Here is a 26158-nt window from a genome sequence, read left to right as displayed (position 1 = left end):
GGTGGTACAACTGAAAAATACAATAAATAAAATTAAAAACTCAAAAAGTTTACTGAAATAGGGTTTAATTTAACAGCCTATTGGTCATGCCTGAAGAAAAGACAATTGGATGGAAGACAGAAAAAATAACTGAAGATTAGACAAAATGTCCAGCCTGCGGCATGTAGAGAAAAAAGATGGAAAATACAGAAAAGAGCATAAGAGACACATGGAATATGGTGAAAAGTTCTAGCATAGGTGTAACCATAGTCCCGGAAGGAGAGGAGACAGAAGGGAGAGAAGCAACATTTACAGAGATAATGGCTGAGAAGTTTCCAAAGATGATGAAAGACATAAAACCATAGATAAACGGAGGAGTATAGACCACAAGCGAGATAGACGCAAAGAAAACCACATCTAAGCATAATGTAAAACTGCTGAAAACCAAGACAAAGAGAAAACCTTAAAAACAGCTAGAATAAGTGATTGGCTGCCTCCAAAGGAGCGACAATAGAAATAACAGTGACTTCTCAACAAAAATAATGGAAAATGGGAAAAAATGGAATGAAATCATAAAGATGCTAAAAAAAAACAACCCTCAAAACTTGCCAAACTAGAATTCTATATCCAGCACAAATATTCCTCAAAAATAAAGGTAGAATTAAAAAAAAATTCAGATGAATAAAAACTGAGATAATTTGTCACCTGAATACCTACACTAAAAGAAATGCTAAGACAGAAGAAAAATAACTCCATGTAGAAGCATGGAGATGCAGGAAGGAGTAAAGAGCAATGCAGGGTCTTATAAGCAAAGTTGAAACCAACACTGACTGTACAAAAGCATATCGTAATGCTTTGTGTAGTTCAAAATATATGTAGAATTAAAATATATAAAAACAATAGTACAAAAGGCAGGAGAGGGAAATAAATGGAGCTGAAGTGTTATATAGTCTAAGAAGTGGTAAAAGTACAACTTTATATTACATTTTATGAGTGAAGGATACTTGTAGTAGTCTCTAGAATAGTTTCTGAAAGAATAGTGAAAGAATATATAACTAACAAGGTAATAAAGGAGGAAATTGAAAAACAAAAAATACTGAAGCCTAAAAAGGCAAAAAGAGAAAAAGAAGTCTAGAAAAAAAATAGGACAAATAGAAAACAATATTAAAAGGTGCGATTTATACCTAAGTGCCTCAGCAATTACATTAGATGTAAATGAGAAAGATACTCCAATTCAGAGACAAAGATTGTCAGAATGGATTACATTTTAAAAACACTGCCTAGAAAAGATACACCGTAAATATAAAAACACAGAAAGGTTGAATGTAAAAAGATGGGAAACGATACATGATGAAGACACTAACCTTTGTAGAAAACATCAGATGAGGAAGCCTTTCAGGTAAGACATCCTGGATAACATTTGATAATGAGATACTATTCACTGTGAAAGAATGGTATTATTGTCGTATGGGATTTAAATATATGTAGAAGTAAAGTGTATGGTTAGGAATAACACAAAAGGCAGGAAGGGGTGAAGAGAGCTCAGAGGCTCTGCGATTGATCGGAGCATCCTCTGGGAAGTGGTAGAAGTACTGATACACGACGGACTGTAATGAGTCAACGATTCACGCTGTCCTCTAACCATTATGAAAATATTAAAGGACTGCAGGACCAGACGCTCACAGAGAAAAAACATTAATCTAAAGGAAGGCAAGAAAGAAAAGAAAATAGAAGATAAAACAGGATAAATAACAACAGTGATTACACTAAAACATGTGATTACACTAAATTTAAAAGACTAAAATTTCTAATTAAAAGAATATAACAGTCACACTGAACAAAACCCCCAAACCCAACTATATGCTGTTTATAAAAGACACAGTTTATTCATTTAAAAAATTTTGGGGACCTCCCTGGTGGTCCAGTGGCTGAGACTCTGTGCTGCCAATGTGGGGGGGCCTAGGTTTGATCTCTGGTCAGAGAACTAGATCCTGCATGCTGAAGAGAGTTGTTCTCTACTTCTGTGAGTCTGCTTCTTTTTTGTTATATTCACAAGTTTGTTGTATTTTTTTAGGTTCCACATACAAGTGATATCATACAGTATTTGTCTTTCTCTGTCTGACATTTCACTTAGCATAATACTCTCCAAGTCCATCTATGTTGTTGCAAATGGCAAAATCTCATTCTTTTTTTATGGCTGTACTCCATTATATATATACGTCTTCTTTATCCATTCATCCCTTGATGGACACAGGTTGCTTCCGTGTCTCGGCTACTGTAAATAATGCTGCTATGAACATTGGGGTGCATGTATCTTTTCAAATTAGTGTCTTTGGTTTTTTCTAATATATACCTAGGAGTGCCATCTCTGGGTCATAGGGTAATTCTACTTTTAGTTTTTTTGAGGAACCTCCATACTGTTCTCCACAGTGGTTGAACCAACTTTCATGCCTACCAACAGTGTAGGAGGGTTCCTTTTTCTCCACATCCTCACCAACATTTGTTATTTATGTTCTTTTTGATGATAGCCATTCTGACAGGTGTGAGGTGATATTTCATTGTGGTTTTGATTTTCCCTGATGATTAGTGATGTTGAGTATCTTTTCATGGGCCTGATGGCTATCTGCATGTCCTCTTTGGAAAAATGTCTATTCAGGTCTTCTGCCCATTTTTAAATTGGGCTGTTTGTTTTCTGATGTTGAGCTGTATATGTGCTGGATATTAACTCCCTATTGGTCACACCATTTTCAAATATCTTCTCCCTTCACTAGGTTGTCTTTTCATTTTGTCAATGGTTTCCTTTGTTGTACAAAAGCTTTTAAGTTTAATTAGGTCTGAAAAGACATACTTTAAATATAAGGGCACAGAAAGGCTGGAAGCAGAGTAAGAGGTGGGGGAAAGAGAACACACACTCCAACCAAAAGAAAGCTGGTTCAGCTGTACTCATATCAGAAAAAAAATAGTTGTACATATGCCTACTAATATAGCTTCAAAAATATGAAGCAAAAATTGACAAAACTGAAAGGAAAAACAGAGACATCCATGATCCTAATGGGAAACTTTGACTCGACTTTCTGATGCTCATAGAACAAACGCACGAATATTAGCAACGACACGGAACATGGGAATGGCTCATGCAACAAGCCTGACCTGACAGACGCAGACAGAGAGAGTGACAGAGACGCTCCTATCAAAGGCACAAGGACAAACTGACCTTGGGCTCGTCTGTGAACCCATTTAAAACACATTTCGATGGCCAGTAGGCACATGAAAAGATGAACGTCACTAATTATTAGAGAAATGCAAATCAAAACTACAAGGAGATATCACCTCATACCGGTCAGAATGCCGTCATCACAAATTCTACAAATGATAAATGCTAGAGAGGGTGTGGAGAAAAAGGAACCCTCCTACACTGCTGGTAGGAGTGCACATTGGTGCAACCACTATGGAGACTGGTATGGAGGTTCCTTAAGAAACTAAAAATAGAATTGCCATATGATCCATCAATCCCACTCCTGGGCATATATCTGGAAAAGATGAAAAGTCTAATTCTAAAAGATACATGCACCTCAGTGTTGATAGCAGCACTATTCACAATAGCCAAGACATGGAAGCAACCTTAGTGTCCATCAGCAGATGAATGGAGAAGGAAGATGTGGTACATATACACAATGGAATATTACTCAGCCATAAAAAAGAATGAAATAATGTCCAGCAACATGGATGGACCTGACTGAAGGACCTATTATACTGAGAGAAGTAAGTCAGGCAGAAAAAGACAAATATTATATAATATCAATTATATGTGAAATCTAAAAAATAGTACAAATGAACATATTTACAAAACAGAAACAGGTTCACAGACATAGAAAACAAACTTATAGGGACTAAGGGGGAAGGTGGGGGGGGATAAATTGGGAGTATGGGATTAACAGATGCACACTGCTATATATAAAACAGATAAACAACAAGGATTTACTGTATAGCACAGGGAACTATATTCAAAACCTTGTAATAAACTATAATGGAAAAGAATAGGAAAAAGAATACAGATATATACATATATATATGTATAACCGAATCACTTTGCTGTACACCTGAAACTATCATAATATTGTAAATCAACTATACTTCAATTAAAAAAAAACCAGACACATTTCAAAGGCTCAAAATCCTACAATGTTCTTTCCCCCCATAGTGGAATTAAAGTAAAAATTATCATCAGCAACAATAACAATAAAAACTAGAAAATTCCCATACATTTGGAAATTAAACATTGTACTCCTAAATAAGTCTTGAGTCAAAGAAGAAATCACAATGGAAATTAGAAAATATTTTTAGCTGGATGATAGTGAAAATAGATATAACAAAATATATGAAATGCAGCTAAAGTCAAGCTCAGAAAGAAAATTATAGCCTTAAATCTGTATTAGAAAAGAAGAAAGGCTAAAAATCAATGATCTAAATACCATAACAAGTAGTTGGAAAAAGAAAGAACATGCTAATAAGTCCAAAGAAAGCAGGAAGAAGGAAATGATAAATGGAAGACATTAATACAACAGAAAATAAACATACAATAAATGGATTTAACAAAGACACAATTGGTTCTTTGAAAAGATTAATAAAATTTAAAAGTCCCTAGAAAAGCTGGATAAAAAATGAAAAAGGAAAGGCAGTTATCAATGCCAAGAATGACAAGGGAACATCAATACAGACTATATTTATTAAGATGATAAAAAGAGGGCCTTCCCTAGTGGTGCAGTGGTTAAGAATCCGCCTGCCAATGCAGGGGACACAGGTTGGAGCCCGGGTCCGGGAAGATCCCACATGCTGTGGAGCAACTAAGCCCATGTGCCACAACTATTGAGCCCATGTGCTGCAACTACTGAAGCCCACATGCCTAGAGCCCATGCTCCGCAACAAGAGAAGTCACCATAATGAGGAACTCCAATAAGGAGCCTGTGCACCACAATGAAGAGCAGCCCCCGCTTGCCGCAACTAGAGAAAGCCCGTGTGCAGCAACGAAGGCCCAATGCAGCCAATAAATAAATAAATAAATAAATTTATTAAAAAAAAGATGATTAAAAAGAGAATATATGAGCAACTTCATGCCAATTAATTTGGAAATATAGACAAAATGGACAAATTCAATGTAAAACACAACAAACCAAAACTAATAAAAGAAGTAGTAGAAAATCTGAACAATCATATAGCTATTAAATAAGTTGAGTCCCACACAAAACCCCTCCAGGTTCAGCCAATTCACTGATGATTTCCTTCAAACATTTAAGGAAGAAACAAGACAACTCATATAAATTCTTCCAGAGAATGAGAAAAGAAGGAATACTTCCTAACTCAAAAACTTGACAAGGAAATTAAAAGAAAGGAAAATTATGTTCAGGCTGCTTGCATAAATTTAGATGCAAAATCTTAAACTAGCAGAAAAAAACATGACCTATCTGATGGAAAATAGGAAAGAAAAGAAAACACGTATGCTATGAAAATATAAGAAGATAGAAAAGGCTTAATATATTTGTTTACAACAAATGTTAATTCACCAATTATGATAAAGGGACTCAGACTGAATTTAAAAATTCCAATATTATGCACAAAAAGACACAGAAAGGTTAAAATAAAATCATGGGGAAAAAACCAGTAAAATAAAATGTAAAAAAACACCCACAGGAAAATATATGCAGGACAAATACACTCTGAAAGAACCCTAAACACTGACCACAACTTGACTTAAATCAAGGGCATAAACGATAAAGAAGGAGATCACTTCTGCTGAAAATAAAACAAGAAGATATATCCATCAAAAACACAGACAGCTAACAATTCACCTCAAAACCTCTCAAGAAAAAACTTACAGAACCTCGGGAAGAAATAGACAAATCACCAGTTACCAAACTGGAGATCCTCAGCACACTCCTCCCCGGACTTGGAGGTCAGGCGAGCAAGCAGAAAGGCAGAGAAACCAAAGATCTGAACAGGCCACTTAACAAGCTCAGGCTGCTGGACATGTGGAACTCCAAGACCAGTAAAGTAAGGACACACTTGGCCAAAAATTAAGCCTCATTAACTACCAAAGGATCCATATTACACAAGTTATCTTCTTAACTACACTACAGAACACTAATACATTAATAATAAAAGGATAATAATTAGCGTTTTATTTTCTTATTTTTTTCTGTTTTCTCCTTGATTTTTACAATTCCTGCCCTTTATAAATTATCTTTTTTGTGTATTTAGATTTGTTGTTCTTTTTTAAACTTATTGAGCTGAATACTGATCTCATTTTTTTTAACATTTTCCATTTCCTGAAAAACGTAAAGTTCTAAATTTCCTTCTAAGTACTGCTTTTGTGTCCCACAAGTTTTCAGAAACTGTATTTTTTATTATCACTAATTTCCAAACATTTCTTAATTTCCTATGTTTTTTTTTTAGCACCAAGGGTATGTTTACAATGTATTATTTTGTTTACTCTCTTACCAAGGGGCCTTTCCAGGACCAAGGAGGATGCCCTGTCATTCACTGTAGAGTATGACTGTCTCCGCCCTGTAGACCGAAACTCACAAGATGCAGGCAGACCCTACCAATCACCATAAGCTGAGTAAATTCCACGTGGGTCAGAGCTTTCATTATAACAAATTAAATCACAAAGACGAAAAATATACTCGACTATTTAAACGATTTTGGGATGGGAAATAGTATTTTAAAGATGATAATCAAAGACATGCAATAAAAGGACTAATAGATTTTACAGAATAAAATTTAAAATGTTTGAACATTAAAAAGAATTAACATAACTGAAGGCCAATAAAAACCAGGGAGAAATATTTGTCTCATAATTGCCAAAGGGCTAATACATGTATTGCAGAAAGAGCTCTTGAAAAGTAGTAAGATAAAAAATCCTGATATAAATGGGCAAATGATACGAGCAGGCAATTCACAGAAGAAAAAGAAATGATCAATGAATAAAGAAAAATTCAGCTTCCATTAATAATTAAGCAAATGCAATTAAGTGAATTAATAAGAGATTTTTCACTTATCAAGCTGGCAAACATTAAGCCAAATGGAAATATGTGCTGTTAGCACAGGTGCTGGGTGCAGGGCATTGTGGTTTATTTCTGATGGGAGAATAAACGATTACCACCTTGTTCAAAGGCATTTGGGGAGTATACATCAGATCCTTAAAATGTGCATATACTCTTTGACCCCAAAATTCTCTCCTAGGACTTTATCCTAAGGAAGTAGATTTGGTTTGAAGATATTTATTAAGAAGGCATTTGGGAAATTGTTTTAATTAGCATATATCTATTCAGTGAAATCCTATATAGTTATTTAAGACACTTTTGAAGAAGAATATTTAGTGAAATGAAAATATGAGCTGTAGAGGTCTTGGTAAACTTAAATTTATGCCAGATGGAAAAACAAGGAGAGGAGGCTGGGATGCTCCACGTGGTGGTGGATTAGAGTCGGAGACAGCAGTGTGGACCCGTGTGTAGCTTCATATGGACACAGAGGGCTACACACAGGAACATTTATAGATACGTGTATGTACACAGGGTGTGTACACATAGGGATCTCCTTGCTCTGTCAGCTGAGAGGGCCTAGAAGCAAAGAGCACACCAGGCTCTCAGATCTTGGCGTCTGATACCGAGTCCAGTAAAAGCAACCAGGGCTCCTTGAGAAACCGCTGATTCTAGGCCTGCATCAGGAAATACACAAGATGAGCCTGGAGCTCACACACAGACACACACACACACACACACACACACACACTGAAGAGGTTAAGTCAAAGGGACACAGAAGCCAAGTGGAAGAGCTCCCACTGGCCAAAGCTGGAATAATTTGAGTATCAAAATAAAGAATGTCATATTGGTTTATAACCCAAAGGATAGAATAAATATGCCAGAGTTCATACTGTTGTAAGTAAGTGGGTGAATAAATAAACAATGGGGGAGAATAGGCAGACTGCCCACGCAGAAGAGCCCCACACGACATATAGATACTCGGTCTGTAAGAGGATGGAGCAGAACTCCCCACTCCGTAAGGGTGGGCAGTGGTCAGTGACTAGGGGGATAAAGGAGGAACTTTATAGTAGAGAAATCTGTGAAACGCCACCTCGGCCGGGTGATCAAGGTCAACACCCACAGTGGTAGTCGGTACGGGCCCTTGGCATGATGGAGGAGAAGGCACGCACGCCACCTCCTTGGTCTCCCTCCCCAGAACCTGTATCCACAGCCTAACCACGAGAAAAGCATCAGACAAATATACGTTAAGGGCTATTCTACAACACACCTGACCAGCACTCCTCAAAACTGTCAGTCATTGAAAATGAGGAAAGTCTGAGAACCTGTCACAGCCCAGAGGAGCCTAAGGGGACATGACGACTCAGTGCAGCGTGGGATCCTGGAACAGAGTGGACGTTAGGGAAGTATGGAGGAAATACGAGTCATGTATGACTCTGCTTGATAACAATGTATCAGCACTGGGTCCACTAATTGTAACGAATGTACCATATTAATGCAAGATTAATAATAGGGAGAACTAGGTGTGGGATATATGGGAACCCTTTGTACTATCTTTGCCATTTTAATGTAAATCTAAAACTGTTCTGAAATGAAAAGTTTGTTTTAAAAATTGATAAAATTATGCCGGTTTACAAAATAGCAGATATAGTATGATTGGTTTTTGAATCAGAAATGTAGATAAATACATGGAAAAACAAGAGGAACTCTAGTGGGGCTTACGACTATTAGGTCTTGTCATTTTTAACATTTGGCAATTAAACTTTTTTCTAACCAATAAAAATTCTACAGAAAAATTAGGCCATAAAAGAAGAACCCCACCATAAATATAAAAGAATCGGCAACTTTCCTACCAGTACTGAGATGGAAAGTATAATAAAAGCCCTACACTCACAATACCAAAAAAACCCCAAGTACCTGACAGTAAGTTTAAGAAGAAATGTGCCAGCTCTTTACGACGGAGGGGACCTCACGGGACACGTGACAGACACGTGACGCTCCTGAATAGGAGACGGGGACGCTGCAAAGACGCCAACTCCCCCCAGTAAGTTTTATTGTCACAGTATCAGTGGGATTATAAAGTGAAAACTGTATAAAGTGATTCTAACGTCCATCTGAAAAACACCACCAAGTGAGAACGGTCCTGACGGGTGTTATGAAGGGTGAATGACAGGGAGCAGCGGTCGTGCACAACAGGGACAGCTCGGCACTGACGCTGATGGAACACACAGAGGTCAGCAGAAGAGAAGAGGAAGCCCCGCACAGGCTGCGGTACATATAACGTGGTGTGTACAACCTGGCATTTCAAAGCTCTATTGAGTTGGAATTAATTAACTATTTGGAAAATTATAAAATTAAATGCCTACTTCATAACATACACAAAAATAAGTTAAAGACAAATCACACATCATGAAAGGATGAGGATAAAACATGTATATGGAACAGCACGGAAAGCCGAGGGGCAGGCCTGCAGCCCGAGGGCCCTGGCGCTTGACAGTGGACAGGCCGTGGGTACAGCGAAGACATGCTCACACGTCGCGCTGGGGCAACTCGCTTGCCCTGCTGCAAAAAAATCAAATTAGCTCTTTGTTTTCATGTATCACTAAATCAAAAAATCCAAGTCCAGATGGATTAAAAGCCCACACATTAAAAAAAAAAAAAGCAAATTTTAAATCAAGTTAAAGAAAACAAAGGAGAATGTAAGTTCCCAAAATAGAAGAGTATTAATAGAAAGACATGAACACTATAAACCACAGTAAGAAATAATGGTAAAGTATTCTACATTGTAATTTGAAAATCCTGTAAGATAAAAAGCATCATAAGTTAAGAAAGTTAGAACTTATGCCCTGGGGAAATAAGGCAATATCCAGAATATGTAAAGAACCTCTACCAGTCATTAACAAAAAGAATCTAATAGAAAACTGCGCAGAAGCTACAAACTGATCATTTCTAAAAGCAGAACTGGAAGGGCTAATTAAGAGAACCATATTAGTCCTGTAAAATGCAAATAAAGATCACAAGACATCACCTTCCACAGAGCAGACTGGCAAGCACAACGTCTGCCCACACTGAGGAGTGACCAGAGCGGAGGATACAGGTTCTGGGCACAGTGAGGGGCTCGCGGGGCGAGGGGGGCAGGGCAGATCCAAATCTGCCGGCAGACAGACGCTGGCCTCCAGCCAAAGCGAGCTTCCTCTGGATCTGATGCTGCCTGGGAGCCAGGCCCGAGGGTGCGCCCAGACCTCGGACAGCACCTTGGGGCTGGGCTTTCCACTGGCTGGGCCTGTCTGCGCCTCCCCTGCCCGCGAGGCAGGCAGAGACTAGTGTGACCGCAGGGCAGGAACCAGAGGCTCACAACTGGAGCTGTCCCCTCCAGGCCCCACTCGAGCCAGGATTTAGACGTTTGCAAGAGCCTCTGAAGCTCCTTGGGTCTGCCTCCCGGCGAGTGACGAAGTCTCTCATTTACAACAGCGTGTCCAGTGACTCAGCTATGGTTCCGCAGTTGAGTCACTATGTTTTGTAAAACATACATGACCTAACATTTATCATTTTGCCCATGTTAAGTGCACACTTGAATGGCACTGAGGACACCCACACTGTTGTGACTCACCACTACGTATTTATTTCCAGAGCTTTTCATCATCTCATGCTGAAACTCTGTACCCATATTTCTATTCACTTTTCACTATAATTAAAACTATTGTGAGGGGGAGGAACTGACGCCTTTCACCTTTTTTTTACTATCCAGCTATATAATTCACATACTGTAAAACTCATCCTTTTACAATGCACAATTCAGTGGTTTTTAGTATATTCACACGTTCTCTGTCAACCATCACTACTATCTAATTCCAGAATATTTCCATTTGTCCCCCTCAAAAAAACCAAACACCCAATACCAGTAACCAGTCCCTCTCATTTCTGTCAGCCCAGCCGCCGGCCACCACTGCTCTGCTTTCTGTCTACACACCCGCCTCTTCCGGACGCTGCATATAGACGGACTCCTACACCATGTGCTGTTTTCTGACGGGCCTCTTGCACACAGCATGTTTTCTGGGTTCTTCTGTGTAGTAACACGGTCAGTGCTTCATTCCTCTCTGTGGCTAACAGTCCACCACGTGCATGGACCACACTTTCAGCTGTTGGTGGACACTTGGGTTGTTTCCAGCTGTTGGCTGCTGTGCATCGTGCTGTATAAACATTCGAGTACAAGTCTCTGGATGGACCTGTTTTCATTTCTCGTGGAACTACGCCTAGGAGGGCATGGCTGGGTGCCAGGCTGTGCTCCACAGCGGTTGCAGCATTTTCCCCACCGGCCGTGTATGAGAACAGATGACTTCTGTCCCAGGGGAAAGCAGAAGCCCAGGTCAGTCCTCGAGCACAGTTTTACCTCAGAAAACACACCCCTGGAGCCTTAATGAGTAAGTCAGACTCTCTGCAGGGAGAGCTGATTGAGGAGCAGAGGCCCCTGCTGCCCCGTCAGACCACGTGAGCCATGGCAGGTGCCCTGTGGCCTGGGGAGGAAGCGAGCCCTGATGGCAGATGACGGGCTCAGGTCAGGGATCAGGGCCATCCACTCCGCAGCGTCGAGCCCGACTCCAGGCTTCAGCCAGAGGTGAGCCCTTGCTGCCACCCCTCCTGCCCTCCCCCGTCCTGCCGGCTCCCCTCCACCTGCTCTCCCCGTCTAGGTGAGGTGAGGGCCACGCAGGGGCTGCTGGGGCGACAGTGAGTCAGACTGGCTCCCCCTCAGAAATGTGCACGCGCGGGGCGCACGTGGTCCCACAGGGGCCACTTGCTGAGCGTCCACCAAGCCCCAGGGTCCCCTCTGGGCTTCGGTCCTGTAGCCTCCCTCCTGGCGCGTCCGTGCGGGTGCTGCAGAGACGGCTCAAGTTCTACGCATTCCAGACTGGACTCTTGCTTCCACGCGACGCACGGGCTGCCCACCTGCCCTTCGCCCACCAAGCTGCTCACCCGGGCTCACCTTCTCCCTTCCCACATCCCAGGTGTGGTCGCTTCCACATCTGCCGGCTCTGCCACCCCTACTGACCTCTCCCCGGCACAAGCCCGGGAGGTGCAACAGCCCCTCCGCCTCTCTTGCCCCCACAGGAGCTACAGTGAAACGTAAACGCTCCCTTGCTGAAAACCAGTCGATAGGGTCCTCGTGAAAGGTGGTGCACCTGTCAGACATGTCTGCCTGCTCCCTCCTGAGATTCCACTAAAACAGAGCAAGGAGTTAAAACGTATGAACCCACAAGCGAGAAGAGCGTGGGAGAGGGCTCTCGGCAGGCGAGAGATTTCAGCACATCTGCGAAGGGCTGGGGGAGAGGCCAGCACAGCGGCACCTGAGACGGGCACAGGGGTAACAGCCCCAGGGAGGCTGTCGGCCCAGCGCAGCCACGGAAGGCTCTGGCACCGGGACCGTCAGGTACGGCCCCAGGCAGGAGAGAGGAGCGGGGCTGGGCGCAGGAGGGGGCGTGAATCCACGCGTGTGCACAGAATGGGCAGGCGCCCCCTCTCCGACTCACCACCCGTCACCCCCACCCCACCTCGGTGGGCATCCACTGCCCCAGAGAGATACAATGATGAGTGAAAGGAACCAGAGAGCTCTCCACGGAGACTGGAGGCCCTGGAAAAGTGACCCCTGTATTTGGGTGCCTGGGGGTCTCCAGTGTGCTGTGCCCGAGAGCCTGGTCATTCTGAGGTGCGGTCCACAGGCCGGCCCTCTGCCCCTGAGCCGAGAGCTGGGGCCAAACCTGCAGCGCGTCGCTCTGAGCGCGGCCCCGAGCCTGCCCGCCGCCCCTCTGAAGCCAGCTCCACACGCTCCCATGGTCTCGCGGGGCCGAACCTAGCAGCCCCCTCGGTCCGGGAGCACGTGGACGCCCCTGAACAAGACAGACACGTCGGTGTGTAAACTCCTCCTCAGGCTCCTCTTCATTTCTTCTCACCAAGGTCGTCCCTACGGGTCTGCTTTCTGCTCATAATGCTAATTAAAGAAATTCCAGAATCTGGCCTTAAAAATGCAAGTATCCACAGATAAGAAAAAAAAAAGCATCTAAGAAAGAAAAGAAGAAGATTCCCTCTGTGCAGCTGTGAGGAAGAAACAGCATTCACAGAGCCAGTGCACAACAACGCTGGATGGGGACTTGCCCGTGAACGTCCTTCCCTGTCTCCTGAGAAGTGCGAGGCCTGGCGGGAGTCCCTCAGCCGTGGCTGGCTTCCCTCTTCTCTCATCGTGAACCCCATGGAGGTCTCACAGGCCCCGGACTTCACAGTCTGCTGCCGCGCCCTGTGGGAATCATCTCCAAGGACTCCAGTCATCTTGATAGGTTGTTGCTTGATCACTTTTTGCCCTGGGAATAATGCTAAAGTTGGCTTGTCCGTGTTCCTAATTTGTTTAAATACTTATAAAACTTGGCTATTAAATAGGAAAAGCATTTCTGGAAGTCTCTTCTTCCAACACACGGAGCGTCGGTTACATAAAAGCCCACGGTCGTCAGATGATAATTTAACGAATCATTTGAGAGCCCATTTTCCACTTCAGCATCTCCTTTATCAAGTATTAATTTATATGTGTGCATATATGTCTATTTGGGGACTTTGGCTTTTAAATAGATCTATTCCACTTTGTATCCTATAACAATGTTTTAGTAGCTGTGCTTTACAATAAATCTTAATATCTGGTGGGACTCGGGCTTCCTCGTTATTCCTCTGAAAATGTTTTTCATAATTATTATGGGTTATTTTTGCATCATAAACTACAGATTAATTTGTCTAGTTACTGGAAAATCCTTTTGGTATTCTTGGCATATTTATTAGGACATTTCTATATCTATACATTAAGGTAAGTGATATCTTTATAAAATTGAGATTTCCTATCTTCCGTATTTCTCTATTTTTAACTTTTTAAATCTAGATTTTGCACATTTTTACCTAAGTTTATCACCTGTGCTGTGTCTTTCTCTTTGCATCCTTTCTACCATCACATTTTCTAACTGGGTGTTGCTGATATTTGGAGGCGACCTCTGCATGTCCACGTGCACCTGGTCTCCCCCGAATCCCAGGCTCAGCCTTTTCTTTCAGTTGGTTCCCTTGGTTTCCTAGGCAGGCCATCCCCCCATCATCACAAACAATCCTTTTGCCTCTTCCTTTCCAGCTGTTACGCTTCTCCGCTGATGCACTAACCAGAGCGACCATGGACAGCGGACAGCCGTGGTGGCAGCGGCTCGCCTGGGTCCTGGGCCTCACAGGCTGCTCTGGGGCTCACGCCCGGCTTGCTGGGGTTTGCCGGCTTGTGGTGGGTGAGAGGCACCAGTCAGGGAGGCCCAGAGGAGTCACATGGTCTGACTGTATCCCCGAGAGATAAGGTGGAGGCAGTGGGAGGTGGATATGGAGGGGCCGTCAGGAAGTTGTGAGAGCAGCAGGTGTGGGAGGTAGCGAAGCCTGAGCTGAGGTCGCAGATGGAAGAGGCCCCGAGTCAGACAGACCACAGGCCTGGCTGGAATGGGGGGTTTTCGGGGAGGAAGGGGAGAGTCAGGACAGCCCCTGCAGGGACTGGGCCCCGGTGCCAAGCTCTCTCCAGACCCGTCTGGAGTGTCCTGGGACAGTCAGGGAATCCACCGCTGAGACCCGGAGTTGCTGGCCTGGAGCTCAGGACAGGCGCTGCGAGGAGGTGCCACTGTTTCCCGAGGTCTCCACCACTCCTGCTGCCGTCAGCCACCTCTCTTCCCTGCTTTCTCCTCACTCCTGAGAGCTCAGTGCAACCTCACCTCTTCAAGGAAGGCTTCTTGACTGGAGCCCTGGACTTCTCCTGTATGACCTTCAGAACATTGCAGTGAAATACTCAGTTGCCTGGTGTAATGCCCTCCGTCTTTTCACTGCTGTATCGGCAGGTGATTGATGTTCTGCTATCTGCTGAGCAGGCGTCTGGATGACCATCTCGGGAGCTAGGCGTCCTTCTTCCCATTTCGAATGAAAAACTCCAAGGTCACACTAGTAGCCAATGGCACAGGTAGACTTGGAGCCCAGATGGAAGCAGTAGAGGGAAGCGGGCATCCTGGGAGCACACAGGTGATGAACGTGGGCCCTGGAGAAAGCCTTGGGAACCCCTTCACTGGGAGGGGCAGGCCCCCCACCCCCATGCCCACTCTGGTATCCCCGTGGGAGGCGGCCTGGCTCACCAGCAAGTTGACGGGTGGCTCCAGCTTGGACATGTTCCGGTCTGTGCACCACGTGGTGAGCCCTGCCCTTGCGGGCAATTCTGCAGTATGGACGTGGGCCCCATTCAGAGGCAGGTGGGAGCTGCCTGTCTGAGCACAGTCAGCTTCATCAGAACAGCACTGGCGGTGTCTGGCTCTCACCCCTGGATGTCGTCCTCAGTGGGCTCTCTCCCCAGACCCCTGCACCTTCCTGTGTCCCGAGGGACCACACTCCGCAGACAGCTCTGGTGCCCTCCGGCATCACGGGTTAGGCCAACGGGGGCACCAGCAGACGGGAAGGTGAGGAGGAGGCCCTGGGTGTTCCTGCCCCCCACCTGGGAGCTGCCCTGACGGCATCTGGGACCTCACGTGACCTCCAGGCTCCACTGCCAGCTGCCCGGCCCTCCCCGCGCTCACCAGGCTGCAGGCTGGCCTTCCTCCAGGCACCCCCAGCTGCTCGCCAGCCACACCTCTGCAAACGGCCCCCCTTCAAGTGGAAGTCCCGGCGGAGGCTCTGACTATCGCAGCTCCAGACTGTGTGTGGTGGGGCGCAGGCTCCCCAAAACCCCAAGGGTGAGGGGCCGTGGCCCTAGAACCCATCCCGCTGGACGTGGGTCACGGCGCTACGGCGGCGACCGTGAGGCCTCGGCAAGTTCGACGGCCTCCGCAGCGGTTCCTCCGAAACGCTGGGAACAACAGCGTCACCGGCAGAAGGCGAGACGTGCCTGAAACGGCACAAGGCTCATGCTGAGACGCGGCAAGGACTCGTTTCTTCTGCTGCTAAAGGGACGGAAAGCAGAGAAGGAAGAGGGCGAGAACTTGCCCGGGCACGGGCGGTCGGCCACAAGCGTAGGCTCTGCCTATTTTTCTACTAAATCGCTATTAAAGCTCCAGAGTAAAGTACTCATTGCATTATGTGTGTTGAAGTCCTTTACAATTTAAGAAAACTCTCCGGGCGATTTTGTCCCAGTTTTCCCACCCTGAGGGATGCAGTGAGATGCTGTGTCCCCCAGACGGTGGGACTCAGCTGTGCTGACCAGAGCTGCCTGGGGGACAGAGGTTGGGGGTGGCCCTGTCCGAGCCATGCAGCTCTTGGCACCTCGGTGGGGAAGCAGCCCCGGCCACGGTCACCAGGCAGGCCAGGATTCTCTCTTCTTTGACAAGAAGAATGGTGATAACTCCATCCCGCTGGAAGCGCTGGCTCTTCATCAGCAGGCGCTGGTAAGCTTGCTTTGTCTATTAACCTGTGCATGTCACTCCTGTGATGTCTGGGAGAATGTGTAACCTTACAAAGCTCTGAGAGCTGACAACACTAAATTGTTTTAAAATTGCCAATGCTTGTAGGAATACTGGAAGGAATTAAATGTGCCAGAGATCCGATCAACTTTTTAACAGAAGAATCTGAAAGATTAAGCACTATAATTTAGGAGAAAGTGACTAGATAAGAAACTAAACAAAACAAAACAAAAACAACCCTCTGAAGCAGAACTAACTATGAGAGGAGTCCTTTGCTATAATTAAACATTATGACAGAACCTTCTTATGGAAGCTCTACACAGGATCTAGGAAAAAATAATAACCTGTGGTCAACAAATGCTTAACAATGCGTGTATCGTGAAATCAGCACCATAAGTTGTACCCTAAAAGAGCAATAATCCAAATGATACAACATGACATCCTAATTATGTACTTATTAAGCTTCATTTAAAAATAAATTACCCTTCTGGGAAATGCAGTGAGACTTTTTCAGCAGATGAATGAATGAAATGTAAACTCTACTTCTCTCTTTAGTTCCATCAGTTTTGCTTCAGGTACTTTAAAGCTCTTATCAGGTGCAGTCAGGGTTAGAGTTGCTGCGTCTTCCTGATGAACCAGTCTCCTGGGATTATGAAATGCTTCCCTTTATTCTGGTAACACTCTTTGTTTTCCAGGGTCACCTTCCCATCTCGGTATTTGATTTTCATTTTCATTTTGTTCTGTCTCTCTCTTCTTGAATTCCTTTGGGTGAATCATATTTTTATTATGCCATTTTACTGCCTCCATTGACATTTTAAGCTACACTTCTTTTGGTATTGTTTTAGAGGCTGCCCTAGAAATTATAGTATGCATCTTTAAGTCATCACAGTCTACCTTTAAATAATAGTATAATACTTCTCAAACAGTGTAAGTACCTGAAAATAGTGTAATTCTGTTTACTCCCTTTCCTACCCTTTGTACTTTTTAAAGAAATGCCTTATATTTTACTTCTGTTATAAACTTAAAAAAAAAACTTAGTCTTTTCAAGAATTCAAACCTATAAACTATATATAAAACTATATAGAATATATATAATAAACTATGTAAAATAAAGATTCAAATGTTTTTTATATTTATCCCGATACTGACCCATTCTGGTGCTCTTTATTCCTTCCTGAGGATCCAGAGTTTCATGAGGTATCATTTCTCTTGAGCCTGAAGAACTTTTATTATAATTAGCATTTCTAGTAGAGCAGTTCTAATAAGACAGCTTCTTTCAGATTTAAATCTTCAATTGTCTTTATTTTGCCTTTATTTTTGAAAGATAATTTTCTGGGTCTAGAAATCTACATTGACTGTTTCTTTCAGCATGGTAAGGATGTTGGTTCCATTGTCTTCTGGTCTCTGCCGTTTCTGTAAAAAGTCAGCTGTAATTTGTGTTGTTCTTTGTATATAATGTCTTTTTCCCTAAGGTGGCTTTCAAGATTCTCTTTATCTTTGGTTTCCATGTGTTTGACTTCAATGTGCCTAATGTGCAGTTTTCTTTGTTTTTAATGTATTTGGGATTGGTTGAGCTTTTTTGGAAATATAGATTAATGTCTTTAATCAATGTTAGAAAGTTCTCAGCCACTATACCTTCAAATGTTTCTTCTACCTCATTCTCTCTGTTCTTGTGAGGTGCCAAATTTACATGGGTTAGAATATTTGATATTTACCCGTAGATCTTGGACTCTCTAGTTTGTTTGTTTTTCACTTGTTTTCTCTTTATATTTCATTTTGGATACTTTCTATTGGCCTGTCTTCAAGTTCATGGACTCTTTCCTATGCTGAGTCCAGTCTGCTGTGAAGCTGATCTAAAGGATTCTTCAGTTTTTATATCATATTTTTCATCTCTTACAATTTTATTTGAGTCCTTTCTATAGTTTTCACAACTCTATTAAAATTAACTATCTCTTAACACATATTGTTTACCTGTTCATTTAAATACTTTGTATTTTTATCTTAAGTAAAATTTTTTTCTCCTGATAGTTCCAACATCTAGGCCATCTCTTTGGTTGACTTCTATTGGTCATGCGCCACATTTTCTTACTTCTTAGGTCTCCCTTAAAGTTAAAAAAAGTTATTTGCTAGACATTTTGTATAAAATGGCAGTAGAGACTGAAGTAAATATTTACTTCCTAAAAAGGACATACAATTTCTTATGTCATGTTATTAGAGTTGGGAGCAAAGTCAAGTCGATCTGTGCTTTGGCTGGGTCTGGACTTTGTTGCAACTTTAGTTTGATTCAGTTTGCAATGTTTTGAGGGTGGGATCCAAAAATTTCCCTTCTACGGGGTCTGAAGCCTGAGAACTGGCACAATTGCAGGATTTCTTGGAACTTTACAGTTAAGCTGTTGGTGTTTCAGACCACAGGAGACCTCTCTTTGCATCACAAGCCAGTTGGCAGCCTTTGGGGTTTCTAGGAAGTTCATTCTGCCCTTCAGTACCATCCCAGCTTTCTGCACCTTGGGAGATCTCTCCTCTACCTGAATTCCTGGAGGGCCTTCTCTCATCTTCTGCCCTACCATAGCCCTTAGCAGATGAAGCTTTGGAATGCCTTGGGGCGCCTTCTCTCAGCTGTCCTGCCCTTCCCTCAGCTTTGACCCCTAGATGCTCCATAAAGACTCAAGAGGAAGAGTTGATGCGTGATGGAGCCTGTAGCTGGGGCTCTTTAGAATTCTGTCACACCAGCCCATGTGCAATTAAGGTTTAGATGGTCTCTTCTTCCCCCTCTATGGCATATTCCTCCTCCTCCTGCCACTCCACCAGGGATGAGAGAAGCCAGGGGTTTCTTCTTTTCTGTGAAGGGTTCATCACTTTCTGGAGCTCTGTTCACTTAGCTGTAGCCTCAGATTTCTGGTAAGTTTAGAAAAACTAATTTTGTAGTTTATCTTGGTTTGGTTGTTAGGGTTAGAGCAATAGCTTCTTATAGTTTTTAATATCTTAAATAGAAATTCATCTTTTAATTTTTGCATAAATTAGAAAAAACTAAAAGAGCTATGTTTCAGGACATATAATCCAGTACTGTGCCTCAGGAGGAAGCTGAGGGGAAGTTGTGCTAACTTTCAAGGGCATGTAGCCTATGAACTTGGTTCCTCCATCATGTGGCATTGCCACCCAGGAGCCTAAACCACAAGGTCCCAAAGATGCTCTTCAGCACTGTTAGTGGCAACCCAATAACTCCCTACCCCACCCCCCAAAGCTGCTCTTGGCCTTCCAGGTAGAGAACCTCTCAGGTGGTCACTAAAAGCCAGCATAGAGCACCCAGAGCACTCATATAAGTCTCTGGGACATTAACCTGCTTACCCCAAGGTTGTTGAAGCCTAGTACAGCTCAACAATGAGGCAGACAGGACGTGGTATTTAATTTCATCTTTAAGGGAGACATTCCCAAATACCGACAACCTGAATGGTTGCACCTTTGCTGTACAGTAAGGACAGGCTAGGTTATGCTCAGAGACTTCCACAAACAAGGGCTCATTTCTTGTTCATACAACACGTCTGTCATGGGTCAGCTGCACTCTGTGATTCAGGAGCAGAGTCTGGCCTGCATCTGGAACACTGATGGTTGTCATGGCAGGGGAAGAAAAATATGGATAACCATGTGTTGGCTCTTAAATTTTCTACCCATCAGTGACAGATATCATTTCTGTTCACAGGTCGTTGGTAGCAAGTCACATGGCCAAGGCTGAGTCAGTGGGCGAGGAAGTACACTCTTCCTCTAGGGAGGAAGAGCAAATCTGCTTGAGTCATAACACATTCCACCATGGTCCACCCTTCTGATCACACATATTTGCTTTCTTCCCACTTGACAAAAGTGACAATTCAAAGTTCCATCTGATAGGGCATCAGGATTTTGTGATCATCTTTATATCAGGTCTTGATGGGGGATCCTCTTGATCCACAGGCCAAGGAACTAAAAAGTCAAGTCTACCTTTCACTCCACATGTGTGATATGCAACAGTGGGGGCAGGGCCAGGACGAGCACAACAAGCTGCCCCGTGTGGAAAGGGGAGGGTGGGAGACACCTGGGCGCCACTGGTCCACAGCACTCCCCGTCCTCACTGGGGAGGTGCTGGGGGGCCCTGCTCGCCATGGCCATTTGCTCCACCCCTGGGACTTCCTCCTCCATTATCTTTCTTGGCTACATGTAAGAGGGCGCTGAAGGATCTTCTTTCCTTGGCAGAGTGAGCATATTTTCTGGACTGCTTCTTGGCTATAGCAGACGTGGGGCCCGAGGTTTGCAATCACAGTCTCCTTTAGCCCCGCCTGGAGGTTCTTTGGGAAGTACAGCACTGAGAAACACAATCAGCCCTATTTGACTTCAGTCACCTCCATGTGCCAACAGACACACCCACGGTTCACTTAGAGACGCATCCTCTCTCTAGACGTCACCACAGGTGCCTGCAGCTTAATAGGAATTTGGGGGAAAGCCACCATTAGTCTCTTTTTCCAGAGCTGTGTCCAACTGTAAGGATTTATGGGTGCCACCGTAGTTCTTTCAGAGCTGGTAACAGTAGGCATCAAAGCCACACCTTTAATTTGTTTAAGGCAGTGTTTTAATCGGCCTTTGTTGCTCAAAGCCCTTTTCAGGTTCATCTTTTACTGGCTGGAGATGAGAATCATGTCTATACTCAAATATGTAAAAGGACAATTTTCTGGAGTCTTCTTATTCCTTCATACTCCTACCTGTACACTGGCCAGTTCTTTTCTGAGTTGGTTTCTTACAGTTCCCTGTCACATGCAAACAACAGCAACCAAAGCATGTCCTAGCATTCCTCTGGCCCCTCTGCCCCACACCCCAGCTCACGAGGGTATTATCTGCTTCACAAGTTATCACAGGTGACCACAGTTTTTACCAAACGTTATACCATTTACCTAGTGCCACCCTCCAGCCTCCAATAAACCTCTCCTCACTGCTTGCCACCTGGTCCCAAAGCCAGGGCCACATGTTTTAGGACCTGTGACAGCAGCCACTTAGTCCTGGCACTCAGTCCTGTAGATACTATGACAGGCCAGGGTACACTGCCATAAGAAGTCACTCTGAAACCTTACTGCCACAGCAAGAGTACTTGACTTCTCCTCTTTGCCACCTTTCCACCACAGGCTACCGTCTATAATGCACGACGGTGGAGCAGCCTCTGTCAAGTTTGCCAAAATAGAGAGAAAAGAGACCAAGAGGAACTATGTGCAGCTGCTTAAGGCCTCAGCTCAGGTGTGACCCTTGTCACTTTTGCGTACCTTTTATTAGCCTGAACAAGTCGCACACCCAAGTCTGACCTCTAACAGACAGGGAAGCACCACCTTCCCCCAGAGAAGGGGAGGGGGCCACAATACTACCTACCACACTTGCCTTACGAGAAACTATCTCAGAAAAGCACCCAAGAAAAGTCTTAAGAAGAAGAAAAATTAATATATTCTGCAGTGAAAAATTACTTTTTAAGTTTCAGTCTGAAATTGTGGAGTTGAATGCACACTCGATAAGGACTGCTTTTCACGTGCATTGTACAACTTCCAGGAAACACCCGATCGGACACGTGTAGTGATTCCCGGGAAGGAAGCCGCCTCTGTGCAGCAAAGTGCTGTCTTCCAAGCGCAGGTGAAAACGCTGGAGCGGGAGGAGGCGGCTCTGAGGCCTGCACCCGGCTCAGACGCGCACCTGTGCCCAGGGCCGGCTCTCGGGGAATCAGGCTCTCATCAGTCAAGCTGTAGCCTTACAGATGATCTCCAAGACCTCTTTGAAGTCTCCATTTGAAGTCTCCATTTTTATACATAATCTACGTATTCTCAAAGGTTTTTCCAGAAAATTGTTATTCTTTGTAAACGTTACTAAATATTTCAGAATGCAACATTAAATTGCCTTTTTGCTTTTTGTGTTTCAAACAATAAGGCATTTAGATGAAACAAACATTTTTAAGAGTGCATTTGCTCCTGCTGCTGTTTCACCATGTGCTATTCTAGTCCTCTGTTTGGAACATAAAAATCATTTCCAAAGCAACTAATTATAGTATAAGTCACAAGTGTTGGATCACTACTGCTGGTAGGAAATTAGAAGCAACCACCAGTAAATACTAAAAGCTTCTTATTTTTGAAGTTCTCCCCAAAACCAGCACAAGATAAAAATGCAGGAAAGACATACACAATACCCAGTGTAGAGATGGCTTCTCAAGCCGGCTTAGTGCCTGCTCAGCCTAACGTGAATCTGAAGAGAACTAATTTCTGCCTGGGACTTTATACCTTTCCCCAAACCAGCTGAACATGTCTGTGTGGCTCTGTTTCTGGTTCTTTTTTCTGTTCCACTGGTCCCTGTGTCTGTTCCTCTGCCAATACCACACTCTGATTACTGTGTATTTCTTTTTTAAAGATTTTTTTGATGTGGACCCTTCTTAAAGTCTTTGTTGAATTTGTTACAATATTGCTCTGTTTTATGTTTTGGCTTCTTGGCCCAGAGACATGTGAGGTCTTGCTCCCTGACCAGGGATTAAACCCACACCCTCTGCATTGGAAGGTGAAGTCTTAACCACTGGACCACCAGGGAAGTCCCAATTACTGTGTATCGTCTTAATATCAGGTAGTCACTCCTCCCACTTTCTTCTTTGTCAAGATTGTTTTTTAGGTATTCTAGGACTGTGCCTTTTTATTTAAATTTTAGAATAAGCTTGTCTAGTCTACAAAACTACCTCCGGTTTTAATAGGGATTGCATTAAGCCTATGGATCAATTTACGGAGAACTGACATATTTACCATGTTGTGTCTTCTGTTCCATGAACACAGTATGTCACTCCATTTATCAGATCTTCTTTGATTTCCTTCATCAGCATTTTGTAGTTTTAAACACACAGATCCTATACATGTTTCATTAACTTAAGTATCTCATTATCTCTGGAGTGAATATAAATGGCACTGCATTTTTTATTTTGATTTCCGTATCTTTGTTAGTTTAGAGAAATGCAATTGACTTGTGTGTATTCATATTGTGTCTTGCAACCATGCTAAACTCATTCATTTGTTCTAGGAGTTAAAAACTTTTTTCTTGTACCTACTTTGAGACTTTCTATATAGACAATCGTGTCATCTACAAAGACAGTTTTATTTCTTCCTCTCCAATCTGTATACCATTTATTTCTTTTCCTTGTCTCTTTTAGTGGCCAGAACTTCAACATTCAACATTAATAAGTTGTTACTGATCTTGGGGAAAGCATTGAGCCTTTTAGCTTAAATGTGCTGTCAGCTGTAGGGTTTTTGTAGACGTTCTTTATCAAGTTGGGGTTGCTCCCCTTTATTTCTAAATTCCTGAGAACTTTTATCATGAGTGGCTGTTGGATTTGTAAAACACTTTGTCTGGGTCAACTGACTTAATCATATTATTTTTATTCTTTAGTTTGGTCACATGGTGGACTAACTGATTGATTTTCAAATGTTAAACCAGCCTTGAGCACCTGGATTAAATCCCACCTGGTCATGCTGTATAATTATTTTTAGGTGTTGTTAGATTTGGTTTGCTAATATTTTGCTGAGGGTTTTTACATCTAAATTTGGGAGTGATATCGGTCTGCATGGGGTTTTGTTTTGTTTTATTTCGTTTTTAGTCTTCTTCTGGTTTTTGTATCAGGGTAATACTGGCTTCACAGTATGACTGGGAAGTGTTCCTTCCTCTTCTATTTTCTGGAAAAGGTTGTATACAACTGGTGTTAATCCTTTAAATGTTTGGTAAAATATTCCATGGAAGGCATCTGGCCCTGCAGATTTCCTTTCCAGGAGATTTTAAATTAAAAATTCAATTTCTTTAATGTTTATAGTGCTATTCAGGTTATCTACTTCATCATAGTTGGGTTTTGATAGTTCGTGGTTTCCAAGAAATTAATCTATTTCTTCTAAATTGTTGAATTTTTGAGCATAAAGTTGTTCATAGTATTCCCTTGTTATCCTTTTGATGTCTGCAGAATCTGTAGTATCCTCTGTTCCATTCCCAACACTAATGTTATGTGTCTTCTCTATTTTTATTTTTGTCAATCTTTATTAATTTTATTGATTTTTCGAAGAACCAGCTTTTGTTTCATTGATTTTTGCTATTGTTTTCTATTTTCAATTTCGTAGGTTTCTGCTCTTATCTTTACTATTTCCTTTCTTCTTCCTCATCTTTTCCAGGTTTCTTGAGATGGAAAGTTAAATTATTTATCTGCGACCTTTCCTCATTTGAAATGTAAGCATTAGTGCTGCACACTTCTCTCTTGGTCCTGCTTTAGCTGCATCCTTTGCTTGATACTTTGACAAAAATGTTTTTCTATAACACTTGGTCAGCAACAGCCAGAGTAGCTTTGGGCCCACTGAACAGAAAACACATTTGGTGGTCTATGCACAAGCACTCACCCTGAATCACAGACAGACTTCCCACACTGTCAAGGAGGATACCCAGAGCACCACTTCACCAGAGCACTAAGATGGCAACAAAGCTCAACCGTGAACCAAATAAGCAAAATACTCTTCCCGCTGAGGTAGGAAAAGTCTTCTAAGACTTTCCACACCTCTGGTGAGAGGGTGGGGTATTATTAAATTTATCACATGCTTTAAAAATTCTATGTTATCTTATATCCTAACTGGAGAGAAACTGAAACAGAAGAAAGACCATCTTCTGGGAGGAAGTACACAGAGAAAGCTGGGGTGAGCAAAAACACCCAGGTGCACTTGTGTAAAGGTGTAGAGGCGGGAAAGAGACAAAGATGGAGGATAAGAAAAGATGCTTCACATGGCAGTCATCAGGGGAGTGTAAATCAAACCACAAAGATCCACTTCCTACCCTCTGGGATGGCCAGGACCAAAGAGACGGAGGATAGAAAGGTGGATGAGTTGGAAGCCCATACGCTGCTTGTGGGGTGTAAAATGGTGTAGCTGTTTTGGAAACTAGTTCAACAATTCCTCAAAAAATTAAATACAGTTGCCACTACTGTACATTTAAAAATGGTTAAGATGATAAATTTTATATTGTGTTATTTTACCACAATTTAAAAAAGTTAAACAGAGAATTACCATATCACCCAGAAATTCTACTCCTAGGTATCTACCCAAGAGAAATGAAAACATACTTCCATACAAAGACTTGTACATGAATGTTCATAGCAGTATTATTCATAACAGCTAAAAGGTAGAAACAACCCAAATATGCATCAACTGATGAATGGATAAAGAAATGGAATATTATTTGTTTGTTTATACTGAAATATATAGAATATACTATTCCTCTTAAAGGAATATTATTCAGCCACAAAAAGGAATGAAGTATTGATACATGCTACAGCATGGAAGAACTTGAAAACATCATGTTTAGTGAAAGAAGACAGTCACAAAAGGCCATAAGCTGTATAATTCCGTTAGTGTGAAATGTCCAGAATGGACAAATGTGTAGAGACAGAAAGTAGATTAATGGTTTCCATGAGGGAGGGAAGGATGGGGAGTAATAGCTACTGGGTGTGGGGTTTCTCTTCATGGCAATGGAAATGTTCTGGAATTAGGCAGTGATGATGGTTGCAAAACCCTGTGAATGTACTAAAACCCACTGAATTGTACACTGTCAAAGGGTGAATTTCATGGTATGTGAATTTTATCTCAATTTTATAAATAATAAATGGTGTGCACCACGGAGAAGGGCCGTCCCCTGGGAGCCGAGGGCGGGGAG

The 26158-nt window shown here is 42.9% G+C and overlaps 1 protein-coding gene across 1 annotated transcript in view; it reads right to left on the bottom strand.

The window, feature by feature from the left end:
- POLN (DNA polymerase nu) overlaps positions 1–26158 on the bottom strand; it is a 169196-nt gene that overhangs the window by 34420 nt on the left and 108618 nt on the right. The gene's annotated exons all lie outside the window — the stretch shown is intronic.

The sequence above is a fragment of the Hippopotamus amphibius genome, chromosome 13 (assembly GCF_030028045.1).
Source record: "Hippopotamus amphibius kiboko isolate mHipAmp2 chromosome 13, mHipAmp2.hap2, whole genome shotgun sequence".
NCBI classification, from domain to species: domain Eukaryota; kingdom Metazoa; phylum Chordata; class Mammalia; order Artiodactyla; family Hippopotamidae; genus Hippopotamus; species Hippopotamus amphibius.
The sequence above is the reverse complement of the archived record's forward strand: the minus strand, read 5'-3'. Positions and strand labels throughout refer to the sequence as shown.